At 49.2% G+C, this 16,099-nt stretch overlaps 1 long non-coding RNA gene and 1 other non-coding gene across 2 annotated transcripts; both read left to right on the top strand.

Annotated features, from left to right (window-relative positions):
- Nucleotides 1-2,147: 2,147 nt before the first annotated feature.
- On the top strand, nucleotides 2,148-4,900 carry LOC136636134 (uncharacterized). Its single transcript, XR_010793481.1, has 3 exons — nucleotides 2,148-2,161; nucleotides 2,342-2,382; nucleotides 2,952-4,900. It is a non-coding gene; the product is annotated as an uncharacterized lncRNA (long non-coding RNA).
- LOC136636135 (small nucleolar RNA SNORD49) lies at nucleotides 2,214-2,277 on the top strand. Its single transcript, XR_010793482.1, has one exon. It is a non-coding gene; the product is annotated as a small nucleolar RNA SNORD49 (small nucleolar RNA).
- Nucleotides 4,901-16,099: the final 11,199 nt, after the last annotated feature.

Below are 16,099 nucleotides of genomic sequence, written 5' to 3'. Positions count from 1 at the left end.
TAGCAGGAGCACCTCGCAAAGGTTGCCTGGGTCTGGCAGGAGTCTCCTCTGGCCAACAGCAGGTGCAGGCCTTCAGTGCCCAGGAGAAGCCTCGCTGCCTGCAGAAGGACCAAACACACAGCTCAGAGGTGAGGATGGATGGAAGGGCAGAGTCCAGACTAGCAAACAGCAGGCACAGCCAGAAGGGCCAGCAGAGACTGAGCAGTGGAGCGGGAAGTCCTGGGAAGTCTGCCTCTGACAGGAACCTCAGGATGTGTCCTGAACCCACCTCCAGCCCTCTTTTCCCTTGGCCTAAGAACATGAGAAGAGCCCAGCTGGATCAGGCCAAAGGCCCATTTGGTCCAGCTTCCTGTATCTCACAGTGGCCCACTGGATGCCTCAAGGAGTACACAAGACAAGAGATCGGCATCCTGGTGCCCTCCCTTTCATTTGGCATTCCAAGGTAGCCTACTTCGAGAACCAGGAGGCTGCACATACCCATCATGGCTTGTTACCCGTGATGGACTTTTCCTCCATAAATCTATCCAATTCCCTTTTCAAGGCATCTAGACCAGACACCATAACCACATCCTGTAGCAAGGAGATTCACAGATTGATTACATGCTGGGTAAAGAAATATTTTCTTTTGTCTGTTCTAACTCTCCCAAGACTCAATTTTAGTGGATGTCCCCTGGTTTACGTGTTGTATGAGACTGAAAAGAACATCCCTCTATCCATTCCATGCATAACTTTGTATTGTCTCCATCATGTCTCCACACAGGTGCCTTTCTTCTAGAATGAAGAGCCCCAAATGCTGTAGCCTTTCCTGGTAAGGGAGGTGCCCCAGCCCAGTCAACATTTTGATCACTCTTTTCTGCATCTTTTCCATTTCCACTACAGGTGTGCGCCACTTAATGATGGGGATACAGTCTCCTATCCCTGTTGTTATGCGATTAGGTCATTAACCAAACATTCAACCCATTCTAGTGCCTTTGTTGTGTAAACAGACACTGTGTGCCAAACACTAGCTGCTTGCACAGGCTACTGGAGACAGATGTTGTATAAATTAAGAGCCTCTTTGTTGTGCTTTGACCACTGCAGTATTTGCGGCCCATCATTAAGCAGAAGATTGTTAGGCGGCACATGCCTGTATATCCTTTTTGGAACGTGGGGACCAGAACTGGATGCCAGCAATTTGTACAATGGCATTATAACGTTGGCTGCTTTTTTCTCAGTACTTTAATAATGATCCCAAGCGTACAGCTAGCCTTCTCCACCGCCACCACATGTTGGGTCAACACTTCCGTCAAGTGTTCATCAGCACCCCAGGATCTCTCTCCTGACCAGACCTCTTTAGCCTCCGTGGGTGCAATCCTAACCTGAGGCTCGGCCAGCGCAAGTCTCAAAGCCAGTCCCAAAGCCAAACCCTAACCCTTGTGCTGGCCTACAGCCTCTGTGTCGACCTGGGGAGGAGGGTCGTGTTGGCTGAGCTTGGCCGATGGAGAGTGGGGGGGAGAAGGCAGGCATTTCGTGGCGGGGAGGGCAGGACTGGCCTGCTGTCGTGCTGGATCCCACCCCATTCCCGAGCAGCGTGCAGGGTCTGAAGCCGCTGTTCTCCTGGGACTTGCGCCACCTCCTGAGGAGACGCACCGGGCCGCAGTGGCTTCCCCAGGGAAGGGGAAGTGTCCTCCTGCCCCCAGCGGAGCCACTGCCGGCCGGCCTTGCGCTGGAAGCGGCGCGGCACCGCGCAAGGCGGGCTGCGCCACGCGTGGAGTGCGGCTTCCTTGCTTCACGCCTGCCTGGGCGGAAAGGCCGCGGCGCGGAGGCCCCTCTGCTCTGCGTCAGCGCCCCTGCAAGCCTGGCTGCCCACCGCGCGTCCCCGCCAGCGAGGAGGCGAGTGCGGAAGCCGAGGAAGACCCGCTGCACGCCAGGAGGCGCCGGGGCCTCCCCAGGAGCGCGCGGGGCCCTCCTGCACGTCCAGGCCGGGGCACGACGCTCCCGCCTCGGGAGGGGAGGGCCGTGGGAGGCTGGACAGAGTGCGCACGCGCCGCTCTCCTGCGGGACTCCTCCCGCCAGCGGGTCACGCGGGCCTCCCGGCCAATCGCCAGCGTGGGCGGGGCGTCCGCGTCCTTAAGAGCGGGCGCCGCGCGCGCCTCCGCCTTTCCGCCCGAGCGCGTGCGAGGTGAGTGGGTTGTGCGGGTGGGCCGGGGCGGCGGACGGGCCTGGCGGCGCTGCGGGGTGATGACCGGGAAAGGAAGTGCCGTCGGATGCGAGAACTGTCGAGAGCCCCCCCTGACCGCAGCGCCGCCCGCCCGCCCGCGCGCGCTCCGCTCGCCTCGCTCACCGCGTTCTCCCCTTGCAGGTCGCCGAGCCGGACCAGCGGCGCGGGAGGAGGCGCGCCCGGTGAGTTCCCGCGCGCTCGGGGGGAGGGGCGCCCGGCGCTGATGAGAAACCGAAGCTCAGCTGGAATTACCGGCAGACTCTCGCTGTTGACACTCGCTCTCTGAGCCGGGGGGTGCACGGAGGGACGGGGGGCCTCCGCCGGGTGCTGGCGTGGTCTGGGCGGGGCAGCGGGGGGCCTGCGGGCTGCAGCCGGGCGGCACGTGCGGGGAGGCCGCGTGGCGACTCGGGGCGGCCCTACTGACCCGGCGTCGCTGTTGCCAAGCGGGAGGAGCGGCCCCAGCGGCAGTTGAGGTCCAAGGCCTCCGTGGGGCTGGCGAGGCGCGTCGCTTGCTCCTTCGGCCTGGCCTGGCAGGCGCCAAGCACTACGCGAGGCCTGCCCTGCCGGCCTGGGCCTGATGCTGCTCGCAAGGAAGAGGCTTCCAGCCTCCTTGGAAACGGCCTCCTCGGCACCCGGGTCCTGCTGGCTGCGCTTGCCCCAGAGTCGTTTGAGCAGCAGCAGGCCCTTCCAAGCTGGCCTCTTGCGCCTCAAGCTGGCTGCAGCGGCTGACTGGAAACCTTTCCTGTTTCAGGCTGGGCGGAGGAGTCGGATCTGCTTTCGCGTCTCTAGGCAGCGAAGGGGCCTCTGCCTGTCTCACCACCATGTCGCAAGGAGGCCTCCTCCCTCCCCAGAATGCTGTCCACACTGCCGGCGCAGCCCTGCTCACAGGCGCCCAGGCGTCTGATGGGCCTGTCTGGCTCTTCTGCGCCTGGCTGTGGGAGCAGGGCTGAGAAGAGAGGGTGAGTGCTGCCAGTTCAACATCATTCAGTCCTTTGAAAGCAGAGCCCGGAGGCAGATCCTGTGCGCGTCTCCTTGGCCGAAGATCGTCTCCCCAGTGCAGCTGTGTTCTTTGCGGAGGACTCCAGAGGGTGTTGCTGATGCCAGAGTGCTTCCTGCAAAGCCCTTGCTCTGTCTCCTCCTCCCACACAGTTGCAGAAGAGAGCTTTCTGAGTGTTTCATAAGGGAAGCCATTGGTGGGATGTGTGGGCTGTGCAGCTGGGCACAAGAGCTCCCCACATTTTGGGTTGGTTTTGCTGTGAAGTCCATGCAGATTTCCCCTATGAGCAGCAGGAATGGCTAAAATAAACACTGGTCTTGAGTGCAAATGAGTTTTGAGGTGCGTAGCTTTGGGAAGGGAAATGCTGACAATTATCAAAGTTTGTTACCATGTTACAGCTCAGGCACTGCGTAGGAACTGGAAGGTCCAGTGAGTCAGGAAGGAGCCTGAGAGGTATATATTGGCAACCTTCAGTCTCGAAAGACTATGGTATCGCGCTCTGAAAGGTGGTTCTGACACAGCGTCTAGTGTGGCTGAAAAGGCCAATCCGGGAGTGACAATCCCTTCCACAACGGGAGCAAGTGCAGCCTGTCCCTGGTCTGTCTCCCTGACTATGGGCCTTCCTTCTTTGCCTCTTTGCCTCAGACTGTTGGCAAAGTGTCTCTTCAAACTGGGAAAGGCCATGCTGCACAGTCTGCCTCCAAGCGGGCCGCTCAGAGGCCAGGGTTTCCCACTTGTTGAGGTCCATCCCTAAGGCCTGCAGATCCCTCTTGCAGATGTCCTTGTATCGCAGGTCCAGTGAACAGCCACCCCCCCCCCGGGCAGTACTAACCTCCTCCACAGAATCGGGCAAAATTCAGCAGGAGTAGCTTGAAAGTGGGATGTTTTGTTGAACTGTTCTTACCTGTTCAAGAGGGCATAATTTTTTGTAGAGATTAATAGTTTGCAGGAGATAATGCATTAAATAAAGAAAAGATTAACTTGTCCCTTAGCGGAGCTGGAATTTGCCAGATTGCTGTTTTTGTCTGCTCTGCCACTGGTGCAATTTGGTAAGCTATAGCAGTTTGCATGCTTGTGAAATTGACTTGAAAATCTGCTTCCCTTACGGTTGTATGGCTAAATTGTGTTTCATGATGGAAGAAGACACTTAGAAATGGTTCAGCAGAATAAACATTGTGCTTTCAAGAGTCGCATCTTAAACCCAGCACCACAGTTTCCTGAGGATGTGCAAAATAGAGATTGTTCTCGAAGCAGGCTTGTCCAAAGGTAACCCCCCCAATTGAAACCTCTATACCCAAGTGCCAGAACCTGATACCTCTGGAGCAGCCAAAGAAGCTGAAATAAAAATAATTGAAAATTGAGCAGGGACTGCTAGCAGTCACTCAGGCACCAAAAAGCCTTACTACTGCCTGGCCTGTAGGTAAAGATGGATAGTGGTTGATGGGAAGACTGCTTGGCAGGAACCTTGGGTGCTTTTCAGTTCTGGAGCAGGCTGCCCAAATCCTCCTTATAGAGTTACTGCCCAAGTCTCAGTCTCCTCTGTCTCCCGTGCCTGGTCCAGAAAGGATGGTTTGCTCCTGTGAAAACCCAGCACCAAGACCAAGTAGCTGGGCTCCCCGTGACATATGAGCTTTTTTGTGCCTCAAGTGTTTGTGTTCTAAGCCTGTTTGTGAGTCTAAATAAATGGTTATCTTGGAAAAGTACTTAACTGTTGACATTTTGTTTTCTGTTGGGTACCTTGGCAGTGCCCCTGGTAGAATTAGAAGTGGTGGGATTGATGTCATCTGAGTCATTCCCCAGCTCCAGAGTTCATGTGTGTCAAGTAAGATGCACCTGCATACATGCGACAACACTATCCAGTGCTTGTATTTGCTCCCTAGATTTTTAAAGTTTTTTTTTTCAGTATAATTTTTTAGGCAAGCTGCAGCCATTCAGATATCTATAAAAATGGGCATGTTTCAACATTTCATGTGGATTGTGATGGTGAAAGTTAAAATCCAGACTTTCCCAAATTCCATTTTTGATACCCTGTTCCAGTTAAGGGATATCAGCTGCTCAGGACAGTTTGATTGGGACAGAATCAATCCCTAGGTGGGCCTCAATCTCCTATTCAGAAGGGAGGGGTCAGACTTTCACTTCTAAAGTCCAACTTGGATTCAGGAATGCAGAACAGAGTTCTGTACCCATGTTCAAAGGCTGAGTGTCTTGGGGTGAGTATTAGGGATAGTAACAGAGAGCAGGAGCTTAGTGTTTGTTGTTTATTCTGTTTGTGTTTATAATTGTATTTCTAATTTAAAATGCCTTTTGGGCAGGAGGGGTTCATCTAAATCCAGCCCAACTGCTTGCCTGCTACCAGAGTGGGACTCAGCCTAACAGGGTCTTGAGAGTAGGCTCCTAATATACAGGAGACTCGAGGTCAGCAGAATCGTGCAATGTCAGAGCACATAATATGAAAGTCAAAGGCTCATCTAGGCCAGGTTCCTGACTCTCCCAATGGCCCACCAGTTGCCTCTGGGAGCAGCGATATCTGCATCCTGTTGCCACCCCCTTGCATTCTGAGGTAGCATTCTGAGGTAAATCCAGGAGGTTGCACATATTTATCAAGTCCTGTAACCTGTGATGGACTTTTCTTCCAGAAATCTGCTCAATCCCCTTTTAAAGGCACCTAGGCCAGACACCATCACATCCTGTGGCAAGGAGTCCCACAGACTAATTGCAAACTGGGTAAAGAAATTTTGTTTGTCCTAACTCGCCCAACAATCATTTAAGGGAGTGGTTCTTACACATTTAGCACCAGGACTTGCTTTTTAGAATGAGAATCTCAGGACCCACTGGAGGTTCTGTCATGACTGGAAGTGACATACTCAAGCAGGAAATTTTTTAACAATCCTAGACTGCAATCCTACCCACACTTACCCAGGAGTAAGACCCATTGACTAAGATTCTCAAAAGAATATGCATAGTAGCTTGTTAAAAGTACAGATCTGTAACATTTCCCCAACTGCAGTCATATACCATGGCAGCATCAAGTCTAATATATAAAATAAAATATTGAAATGAATGTGGACTCAGAGCTTTTTAAATTACTTTATACTTTTTTGTTATAGGTGCTTGGAGAATGTACAAAAACAATTAAGTCAAAAGTTTCCTTTGTTAAGAACCAATTAACAAAAAAGGACCAATTACCTGTTGACCAAAATTAAATGTGATAGGGTTGTGAAACTGATAGCTGACAAAGAAAATTTTGTGAGCCCTGTGGAAAGCAAAGCTGAGCCACATGTGCATTTTCACTTGTGAATAGGCAAATGTCCCTTGGTCCATTTCAAAGGGCTGGCTGAGGGGAATGCCACCAGAATGGTTTCAATCTAATTAACACAGAGCTCAACAAATGCTCCAGAAAGTGGTCCCACCACCATAGTAAGAAGGTTGAAAATAGGGGCTTGAGTGGCTGGTAAAGAGCATTTTCTTTAAGCTAGATGTGTCCCAATCATGTCATTTTGAAAAGTGGGTCCTGGTGCTAAAAAGTTTGGGAAGCCCTCAAGATATTTAAAAAAATGAGTAAAGGTATAAAAGTATTCTGTATATTTCTGTATCTTGATTATAAATAAAAATCAGCCATACTCCAGCCAGAGTCAAATAAAAAAACTTGTTCTTGGTTGTTTAATATGGCTAAAATCAAACGTAAAAGTTGAGTTAAAAAGCAAGCTAAAAATTGAACTTAAAGAGTTAATACGCATTAAAATGAGCACAAAATGTTTTTTATCCTGCACGTGCCTGATCACGGCATGTGCCGTGACAATCCTGCCTTGTCTGATCACAGAAGCTAAGCAGGGTCAGGCCTGGTTAGTACTTGGATGGGAGATTGCCTGGGAATACCGGGTGCTGTATGCTTATACAATAGTCTTTTGAGACTGAAGGTTGCCAACCATTTTGACCTTAATTGGCTTAGTAGTAGGGGTTAAAAAAAAATTCTTTTGAGTTCCGTTTTTGTTGTTTCCATAGTTTTTATGAGGTCCCTAATTTGGTTCCTTTTTTGACCTCGTAAGTCCCTCAAATAGATCTGAATATGGGGCATGACCCCTGTATTTTTCAGGGTCAGGCTGGATGTCCCTGTGCAGGACAAGACACATAAGGGGATATTCAGTGATGCTCCTTTGGGTAGAATTAGCTTAGCCTGGTTGCTGCCAGCTCGTCATAGACTCCTGGAGCTAAATGTCTTTTCTGCTCTTCATATGGAAAAATGGACAGTTGTGGTGGTGGTGGTGGGGGCTTGTGAGGCATTCTTTTAGGCAGCAGATTGTGAGTCTTGCTGGATCAGAGAACTGGGGAGAGGGGTCTTGACATACTATATTTTGGGAAATATTTCTTTACCCACCAGATAACTACTTTGTGGAGCTCCTTGCCACAGGATGTTGTGATGGCACTTGGCCTTAGATGCTTTTAAAAGGAGATAGGACAAGTGTAGGGAAGAAAAGTCCACAGATTTCAATCCATGATTATAGGCAACCTTCATGTAGGCCATGTCTGCATTCCAGTCGCAAGGGAGTTGCAACAGCATAATTGCCACATTTTTATACCACCTTTCCTCCAAGGAGCTCAGGCTGGTGAACACAGTTCCTCCCCTCCTTTTGTTCCTGTTCCTCAAAACAACCCTTGCCTTGGAGGTGGTGGTCATAGCAGGCGGGGGCTTCAAAGCTCAGCCCTGCTCAGGCTGCTACCTCACAGGGTTATTGTAAAGACCCAAGGAATGGGGTTGGGGATGAGCTGATCGAGCCCTGGGAGGGGAAGGGATTGGCAGTGGGTCTCCACTGCCTTCTTTGGGGTCAAGGCACGAAAAAGCTTGAAAACCACTATATTCACCATCCTGGCTGTCATAATCAGGTATCTTGTCTGGAGTGCTCCCTGAGGCATCTGGTGGGCCACTGTGGGAAGTGGGGCAGGATGGGCCCTGGGCCTGATCCTGATCCAGCAGGGTTCCTCTGATGATCTTACCAGAATTGAGGTCTGGATAATGTTGAAGAAATGCAGGGTCCATTTCTGATGTAAAACTAACTGAAAGCCTTCCCACATTCTAAAGGAAATGCTGAGCAAAAGAGATAAGAAATCCTGTGTACAACTCAGGATTGAGTTGGTCCCCTTTTCCAGATGGCTGCACTGGCTGCTGAGGTGGCTACTGCCCAGCCATGCTGTGGGCAGCAACCTGCACATGCCCACACTTGCACCCCAGGGCTGTGTCCCTGCCAGGGCCATGATGTGAGTGTGTGAAGTCCCCTGTCAGCTGCCTGCCCCAGCACATTAGCATAGGTGCTGACATGGTAGCAGAAGTGACAAAAGCCCTGGGATGCAAGTGATGGTGATGGGATCACCATCTCTATCTCTTCTGTATGCCTAGGGTGCCCTGCTGGGGTGTGTGGCGGGAACCCACTGACTGTCCATGCCACATTCCTGCCCTCCTCCTGGCAGTGGCATGACTGGTTGCTAGGGTCACCTGCACTCAGTCACCTGGCAGGCACGCCTTGGTTGCTTGGGATGCCTGGGCTTGGTCAGCTCTGGATATGACCTATCTGGACCACTGCCTTTCAAGTGAGCTAGGATTGTGCTGTAGGAGCCCTGAAAGTGCTCATTCGTGGTTATATGGTCCTTTTCCAAAATTGCAAACAGATTACATTAAAATGTCCTGAAAGTAGAGCAGGGGTCTCCAAACCCTGGCCCGGGGGCCAGATGCGGCCCGCAGCAACCCTCTATCTGGCCCACGGACAGCCTCTTGTCCCCTGAAAGCCTCTGGCCCACTTGACCAAACATGACTGGAACTATGCTCTGGTTGCATCTGGAGAGTGTTCAAGGGCCAGAGAGGTTGAATGAATGAGCCCATTCATTCATTTATTCACTCATCTAAGTTCCATCTCTAATTTATTTATATTTAAATTTTATATTTAAATTTCTTTTTCCGGCTCTCAACACCGTGCCAGATATTTGATGTGGCCCTTTGGCCAAAAAGTTTGGAGACCCCTGATGTAGAGAATGGAAGTCTTGTTTGAGAGTACAGGTGCAGCCTATTTATCCACGGATTTTTTTATCTGCGGATTTGTCTCCGCAAGAATGGGGTGGGGGAACTGAAAGTCACACACACCTTTGCCTCCTTTGCTCTGTGCTGGCATCTCACTCAATTTCCAGGCAGCCCAAAACACTGCAAAAAGGCTCTGCCTTGCTCAGGCAGGGAAATAGCCCTGGAGCCCTGGAAGAGGTTCTCCTTGCAAAGGAACAGTAACACTCTTGGAGCCCCTGAGCCAGCAAAGAGGCTGAAGAGGGGAAGGGGGGGGGGCTTAAAATCTCTGTAACCAGAACACTTCTGAAGCCAGAACATGTGCAGCAAGGTGGAGCCCTGTCTCTCTCACTCACACAGGGGCAGGTGTGGTAGCAACATAGGGGATGCAGCCCCCCCCCCCCATGGTGCAGGTTATCACGGACACAAGCAAGCCTTCCCACCAAGCAAGGCAAGAGATTTAGCCTACAATCCACTCCACAATTTCCTGGGAGTAAGCCCCATTGACTGCAATGGGGCTTACTTCTGAGTAGACATAGGGCTGGACTCTTAAAAGATCAGCATTCCATGCGAAAGAAGCCGGGCAGCTGGCAATGGGGAGGGCTGAGTATGGAGGGGAGGGCAGGGGATTGAGAACAGCTGCCTTAGTTTCCTTCCATCTGGAAGTGTCAGGCTGCAGCGAATTTGCATAACTCTATGGCATTTAGCACAATGCGTTTTTTGTTAATCGTGCCAAGTCATGGAACGGAACTAATGCAGGTAAACAGGCTCCACCTGTAGTAGATGTTTTTGGTAGTTGGCCATAATGTTTTCCTGTCAAGAATGCCACTGCAGACTCTGCTGTTGATGAGAGAAGTTGTCCCAAAAGTATGAAGTTTCATTAGCTATAAGAAGGATGCAGTTCATAGGTGAAATCATGCACAAGCTATGCAGAGCTCTTAAGATTAAACCCAATCTTCACACCTTGTATCACCCTTAGAGTTCAAGTCGTATATAGAGAGAAAAAAAATTGCGAAATCAAAGATAAGGAAAAAAATGTCTAGATACAGGAATGAAATGAGTAGATGCTTTGCCTTTAATAATGATGCATTTAAGAAACATCTAACAAAAACATGAGTGAACTCCTTTTGAGATTTTGTCTAGAAGACCTTTAAGATTAGGCCAACAATTGAGGCTTTCAAATAGAATATTTTTGAAGTACTTGTCAGAAGGTAATGAAGTTAACTGCAGTCATGTATTGTAGTTGTCTTGTGTTATGCAGTCGTTTTATAAATGGATCTTCTTATTTTGGAGCTAATGTGTTCTTATATATAGACTTACACAAAGTCTCCAGGTTTAAAGTTGTGACAATAGACATCAGTGAAAGTTCAAGAAAGAGATGCCTGGGTCTACGCCTCTCCCATCAAAAAGACCAGCAGCCCACAGAGGCACCCACCACCAGAGAATGGTCATCTGTTCCATAAAGAAGAGTCCAATGAAACTTCATTAAGAGAGCACGCAGCTTCTGCAGACAAAGACAAGACTTCATCTGTAGAAGAGTGTGAGGAACACACAGGTGTCCAACCAAGTGTTAACCCTTGGCACCAGTAAGCTTTCGACCTCAAAGGTCAAAAAGTTTGCTAATAACATAGCTGTCAAAGCGTTGAGAAAAATCAGTGCAAGCACAAACTTTGAACTCAATTCAACAAGAAATTTCACCCCTGGCACCAACTAGACTGTGTTCTTCATCAATCAGTTTTAAGCTTGTTCTGCCCACTTTAGTCCTTCTTCTATTACAAGTTGGCCTATTGAACTGCTTTGTTAAAATATACTTTCTCTTTCAAACACAAGTGCCAGTAGATATAAGAGAAAGTATAGCCAGTAGAAACTATCAACAAGCCTCACTTGAACAGGTTATTTAACAAAGCATAGCCGGGCTTGGGCTAACCTCCAATAGTAGATCACACTTTAAGGGCGCAATCCTGACCTGGAGTTGCATGGGTTTGTGTCTCCTCATGAGTTGGCTGAGCTCCTGAATCCAGCCTCTGTGCTGACTCAGGGAGGGAGCCTTGCGTTGGGCGAGCTCAGCTGACACAAGGTTCTGGGGTGGGTGGGGAGGAGGTGGGAGGGAGGCGTTCCAGGGTGGGGGAGGACGGACGGAGGTTGGTCCCGGGGGCAGTGGTCAAGCAGGGAGCAGGAGGTGAGGCTGGGACCCGGCTCTTATGCAGGATTCCAAGCCCCGTTTCCGAGCAGTGCAGCACGGCTTCAGGCTGCTTTGCCCTCCTCAGACTTATGCCACCTTAGGAGGTGGCGCAAGTCTGAGGAGACCCATAGGGGCTGCAGTGGCTTACCCAGGAGTAAGGGGAAGAGTTTCCTCTTACCTCTAGCTGAGCCATTTCGGGACCCTATCTTGCACTGGATACAGCACAGGCCTCCTGGCCTGCCTGTTCCAGTACAAGATAAGATTGCACTGCATGTCTTCTCTTCATCAAAGATTGCCGACTATTTGTCCTGAGTGTTTCCAGTAGGCATAAACTATTATAAGTTAGCCACAATGTATTATTGTGCCTTTTTCAGTTTGATTTCTCATACTGTAAAGTTGTATAGTACTATATACAACTATATATGCTGTTGAATCAAATTGCCCAAGAACTTGCTGCCAAAGACTGTTAGATACGTGCAAAGGGCCCTGCATAGATACGCAGTATGCCCTGGGCAGCGTGCACAAGGCCCTGCCCATAGATATGCCTCTTATCTATGATCTATATTCCCTTGAGCAGTACACAAATGAATGGCATTCATTCATTTGGGGCATTTGGTGGGCGACTGAGATACTGGAAGCTGGAATAGATGGGCTACGGCCTGATCCAGCGGGGCTCTTCTTATGCTCTTATGACATCTGGTTTGATAAAATGAGAAAGAATAATACTTGAGATGATAAAAGAGTTTAATGCCCTTTCTACTGAAATAGAAAGACAGTATTGTTAGAGATGCAATGGGAGTACGACTAAAGTTAAGAGAAATAAATGTAAAGTCAACGTAGTCCTGAATAGAGTAAGATATGCATATGGTACCTGGGCCATGATCTAGGTCCTAATGCTTTTAACATATTTAGTTATTTGCAGTAAATAAGAGTAAATTACTGTAACAAAGATAAAGCACATTGCCAAGTGATGAAAACGTTCCAACAGGTTATAAAGTCTTGATTAAAAGTTACAAAAATGAGCTATTCCAGGCTCAAAAGGGAGAAATTGTTGAAGAAATGCAGGGTCCATTTCTGATGTGATCCCACCATATTCATTTTTCATCATTTTATTTAGTTATTAAGTTACATTACGTTGCCTCCTCTTAGGTCATCAGAGAAGGCCTTTTTACAAGTGCCGCCGGAGGAACGTGGGGTGGCGGCAAGAAACAGGGCCCATTCCCTTCCCCTTGATTTAAGAACTGCTCCCTCTCTTGAAACTTTTCGGCGAGGCCTGAAGACACTTCTGTTTAGACAAGCCTTCTGAGTTCCTGGCCTTTTTAACGTCTTTTAAACATCTTTTAATATCTTTTTTAACATCTGGTTACAGGCCTGATCCTTTTATAATTTGCTGCGCTATGCTCTTTTACCTGACTACTTTTTTTCCTCTGACTACTGTTTTTATGATATGTCGTTATGTTTTATCTGTTTTTAAATTATGTTTTAAAATTTGTTTTAACCTTGTTTGTAAGCCACCTTGAGTCCCTCCAGGGAGAAAGGCGGGGTAAAAATAAACTTAATAATAATAAGTTAATAATAAGCTATTTGTTTGGTTTACTAGAACTGAAGTTAAAAGTGTCCCCTGGGAAACTGAAAACCTCACATTCCAAAGGAAGTGCTGAGCAAAAGAGGTAAGAAATCCTGTGTACATCTGAGGAATAAGGCCCCCTCCTCAGGAATGCAAAGTGAGTTCTCAGAGAAAGGAGATGCTGTGATCTGTAAGGGGATACAGTCTTCCTGAATGTGCCTGGATTACTCTGTTGAATATGCATGTCTAGCCTCCTTCCTCAAAGAATCTGTATTTTGCTTTGTGTTCGGATTGGTTCAAATGTACAACCTTCCCTCATGTGGCATAAAGCCAGATGTCTCTGTATTAATGCATATGTAAAACTGAGTGTGAATGAAGTATAAAAAGTTTGAATTCCTTTGTTCTGTGTGCCTGTTTACTCTCCATTCCTGGCTCAAAGCACTGTGTCTACTCAGAAGTAAATCCTATCATGGTCATTGGGCCTTGCTCCTGTATAGGTGGGTCAGAAATATTGAGTAACTGGTGAAGTAGCAGCTATTTTAATAAAATAAAAAATTCTGGAAACAAATGCAGCCCAGCCTGACGAATCTTCCCTGAGGGAAAGTTTTTAACTTTCTCTCACAATGATGGTTTACGTTCCTCTCTGACTGCTGCCACAGTGTCTTGTCTGGCTAAGGGTCTGATGCAATCCCCAAATGGGAGTGTGCGCTCTGTGTGGGGGGAGGCGTTTCAGAGGAGGCAAGTGGATGGACAGAAGGGGCATCCCTGCCTGTCTGCTGCCTGAAGTGTTGAAGCAGTGTTGGGCTCATGGATGAACCAGGCCCGGAGTTAGAGATTAAGGGCACAATCCTAAACTGCAGTTGCACAGGCATAATGACAGAAGCACCAGCGCAATTGCAGTTATGCCGGTGGAGCCAATACCATCTGGCGCACCGTGGGCGCTGGCACAAATCCCTCCTGGACCCTGCGTCAGTGCAACTTGGGAGAAGCACTGTGCCGATGCAGGAAGGCGGGCACCAGGGACAGTCTTTAATAAGACCAAGTTGAAGAGCCGAAAACTCTGCACCAGTGTTGGTTTTGGTGCTCAGTGTAGGGACCCAGAGTACGTAATCCCCTGCAGAAAACAGTGGCAGGAAAACACCAGAGATCATTCCCTCCCTCACCAGATGTGACCACAGGAATGTTGGAGCATTCAAACAGCATTGCCACTTAGGAGGAAGAGCACCACAGCCCAAACAGTGGTCTCTGCGTGTTCCTGGTTGCCACTCTTTGCTTGTGAAAAGCTGAGCTGTGATAAGATGCCAGAGACCTCTCCTGGCTTTCTCCAGACAGGAAGGTCTAGGCTGTTCTTTTCCCCGGACCAGAAGCAGGGGTGACAGCAGCCAGTGACGAAGCCAGAATGAATGGATCCTTCATGAGGTGGGGGAGCAGTTGTCCCTAGCCACCAAGTAGCAAAATAAATCTCAGAGTACTAGCAAGTCTCCAGGGATTGGCTGTATATCACTCCTTTTCTTGAGAGCTTTTTTTGCTAGAAGCTTTCTTGCTGGTGTACGGGCTTGTTTGGGTGATGGAATGCCTTTAAAGTCTATGGGCTGATACATTAAGTTTCCTTTTAAAAAAAAAAAAAAAGCTGTTTGCATGCATTCAGCTTTCAGTTATTGTGGAATTTCTTCTCAGAAAAGAATCCCTGTCATGTAGAAATTCTAATGAAGTTTTAAAGAAAGCATGTGGTTTTTGTTTTGTATATTTCTTTAAAAAAAAAATTAAACCGATGTTCAGTTTGAAACATTGAATTTTGTCAGTGGCTGTTCTCTGACTAGAGTTTGGTGGCACTTCTTAAAATTGTGACTATCAAGAAATTGGTGTTGATGGTAGCATGCTTGTCCTTGTGTACATGGAACCACATGAAGCTGCCTTAGACCAGATCAGACCAATGGTCTGTGTAGCCCAGTATTGTATCTTTTGACTGGTTGTAACTTTCTAGGGTCTAAGCAGGGCAAGCAGACAATATATAATTTATTTAAAATCCCACCGTTATTACGCAAAAGTAACTACCTTTCATGGAGTCCATCTAGCTGTTGCCAACATCCACAGCAGTTCCTTAGTGTTTCAGAGAAGGGTCTTGTGGGATCAGGCCCTGCCAGGCACCTGACCCTATCTGGGTGTTTTGCTGTCTCTGACCCTGTTTACTAGCTTTACGCAGCCCAGAGAACATTGTCTAATTAGAAGTATAAGCCAATCCTGGTAGAACTGCCACCACCCTGTACTAGCCAGTACCCCAGTCCAGGGAGGAACTGAGATCCTCCGTGTTTGCTCTAGCCCTTGTAGGTACTGAGGCTCCCTCCTACTTTGGGAACCAGCCCCCAAACCCAGACCCTCTAGACTGCAATGCAGCTTGACCAACTGGCTAGGCTGGATTTTGAACACCTGTTCCCAGCACACAATAACACGGGCTTGTATAAGATAGTTCATTAAAGAGAATAAGGTTACACAGGCTGCAGGTAAGGCAGCAATTGCAAGAGGTACAGACAGCTGAAAATACATCAAAATAACAAAGCTAGCTTCCTAAACTTAGGGCGCAACCCTAACCAGCACTCATGCTGACATAGGAGCCCTGGGAGGGTTGCAAACGTGCCTTAACGCGCATTTGTGCCTCCGTGGGAGGAAGCTGCGCCTGCGCATCTAGATGCGCCAATGCACAGAGGCCAGCAGAAGCCTCTGTGGCGGCTTCCTCCCCGCCGCTTGTGCCAGCGCACCTGCACCGGGCAAAGGTAGGCATGGGGGTGTGTGTGTGGAGGAGGTGGGAGGGAGGCGTTACTGGGTGGGGGAAGGGCGGGCGATGGGTGGCCCCAGGGGCAGGCGGGCACGTGGGGAGCCAGGGACGGGGCTGGGGCCCAGCGTTTATGCCAGATCCCAACCCCCGTTCCCGGGGAGAACGGAGCGACTTCAAGCCATTCCGCTCTCCTCTGACTTACGCCACCTCCACAGGTGGCGCAGGTACGAGGAGATCCATTGGGGCGCGGAGCCCTTACCCAGGGTTAAGGGGAAGAGCTTCCCCTTGTCTCTGGCTGAGCCACTGCAGCCAACGAACCTGCACTGGATGCAGCGCA

This window comes from Tiliqua scincoides, unplaced genomic scaffold, assembly GCF_035046505.1.
Source record: "Tiliqua scincoides isolate rTilSci1 unplaced genomic scaffold, rTilSci1.hap2 HAP2_SCAFFOLD_92, whole genome shotgun sequence".
Classification (NCBI taxonomy): Eukaryota; Metazoa; Chordata; class Lepidosauria; order Squamata; family Scincidae; genus Tiliqua; species Tiliqua scincoides.
The sequence above is the reverse complement of the archived record's forward strand: the minus strand, read 5'-3'. Positions and strand labels throughout refer to the sequence as shown.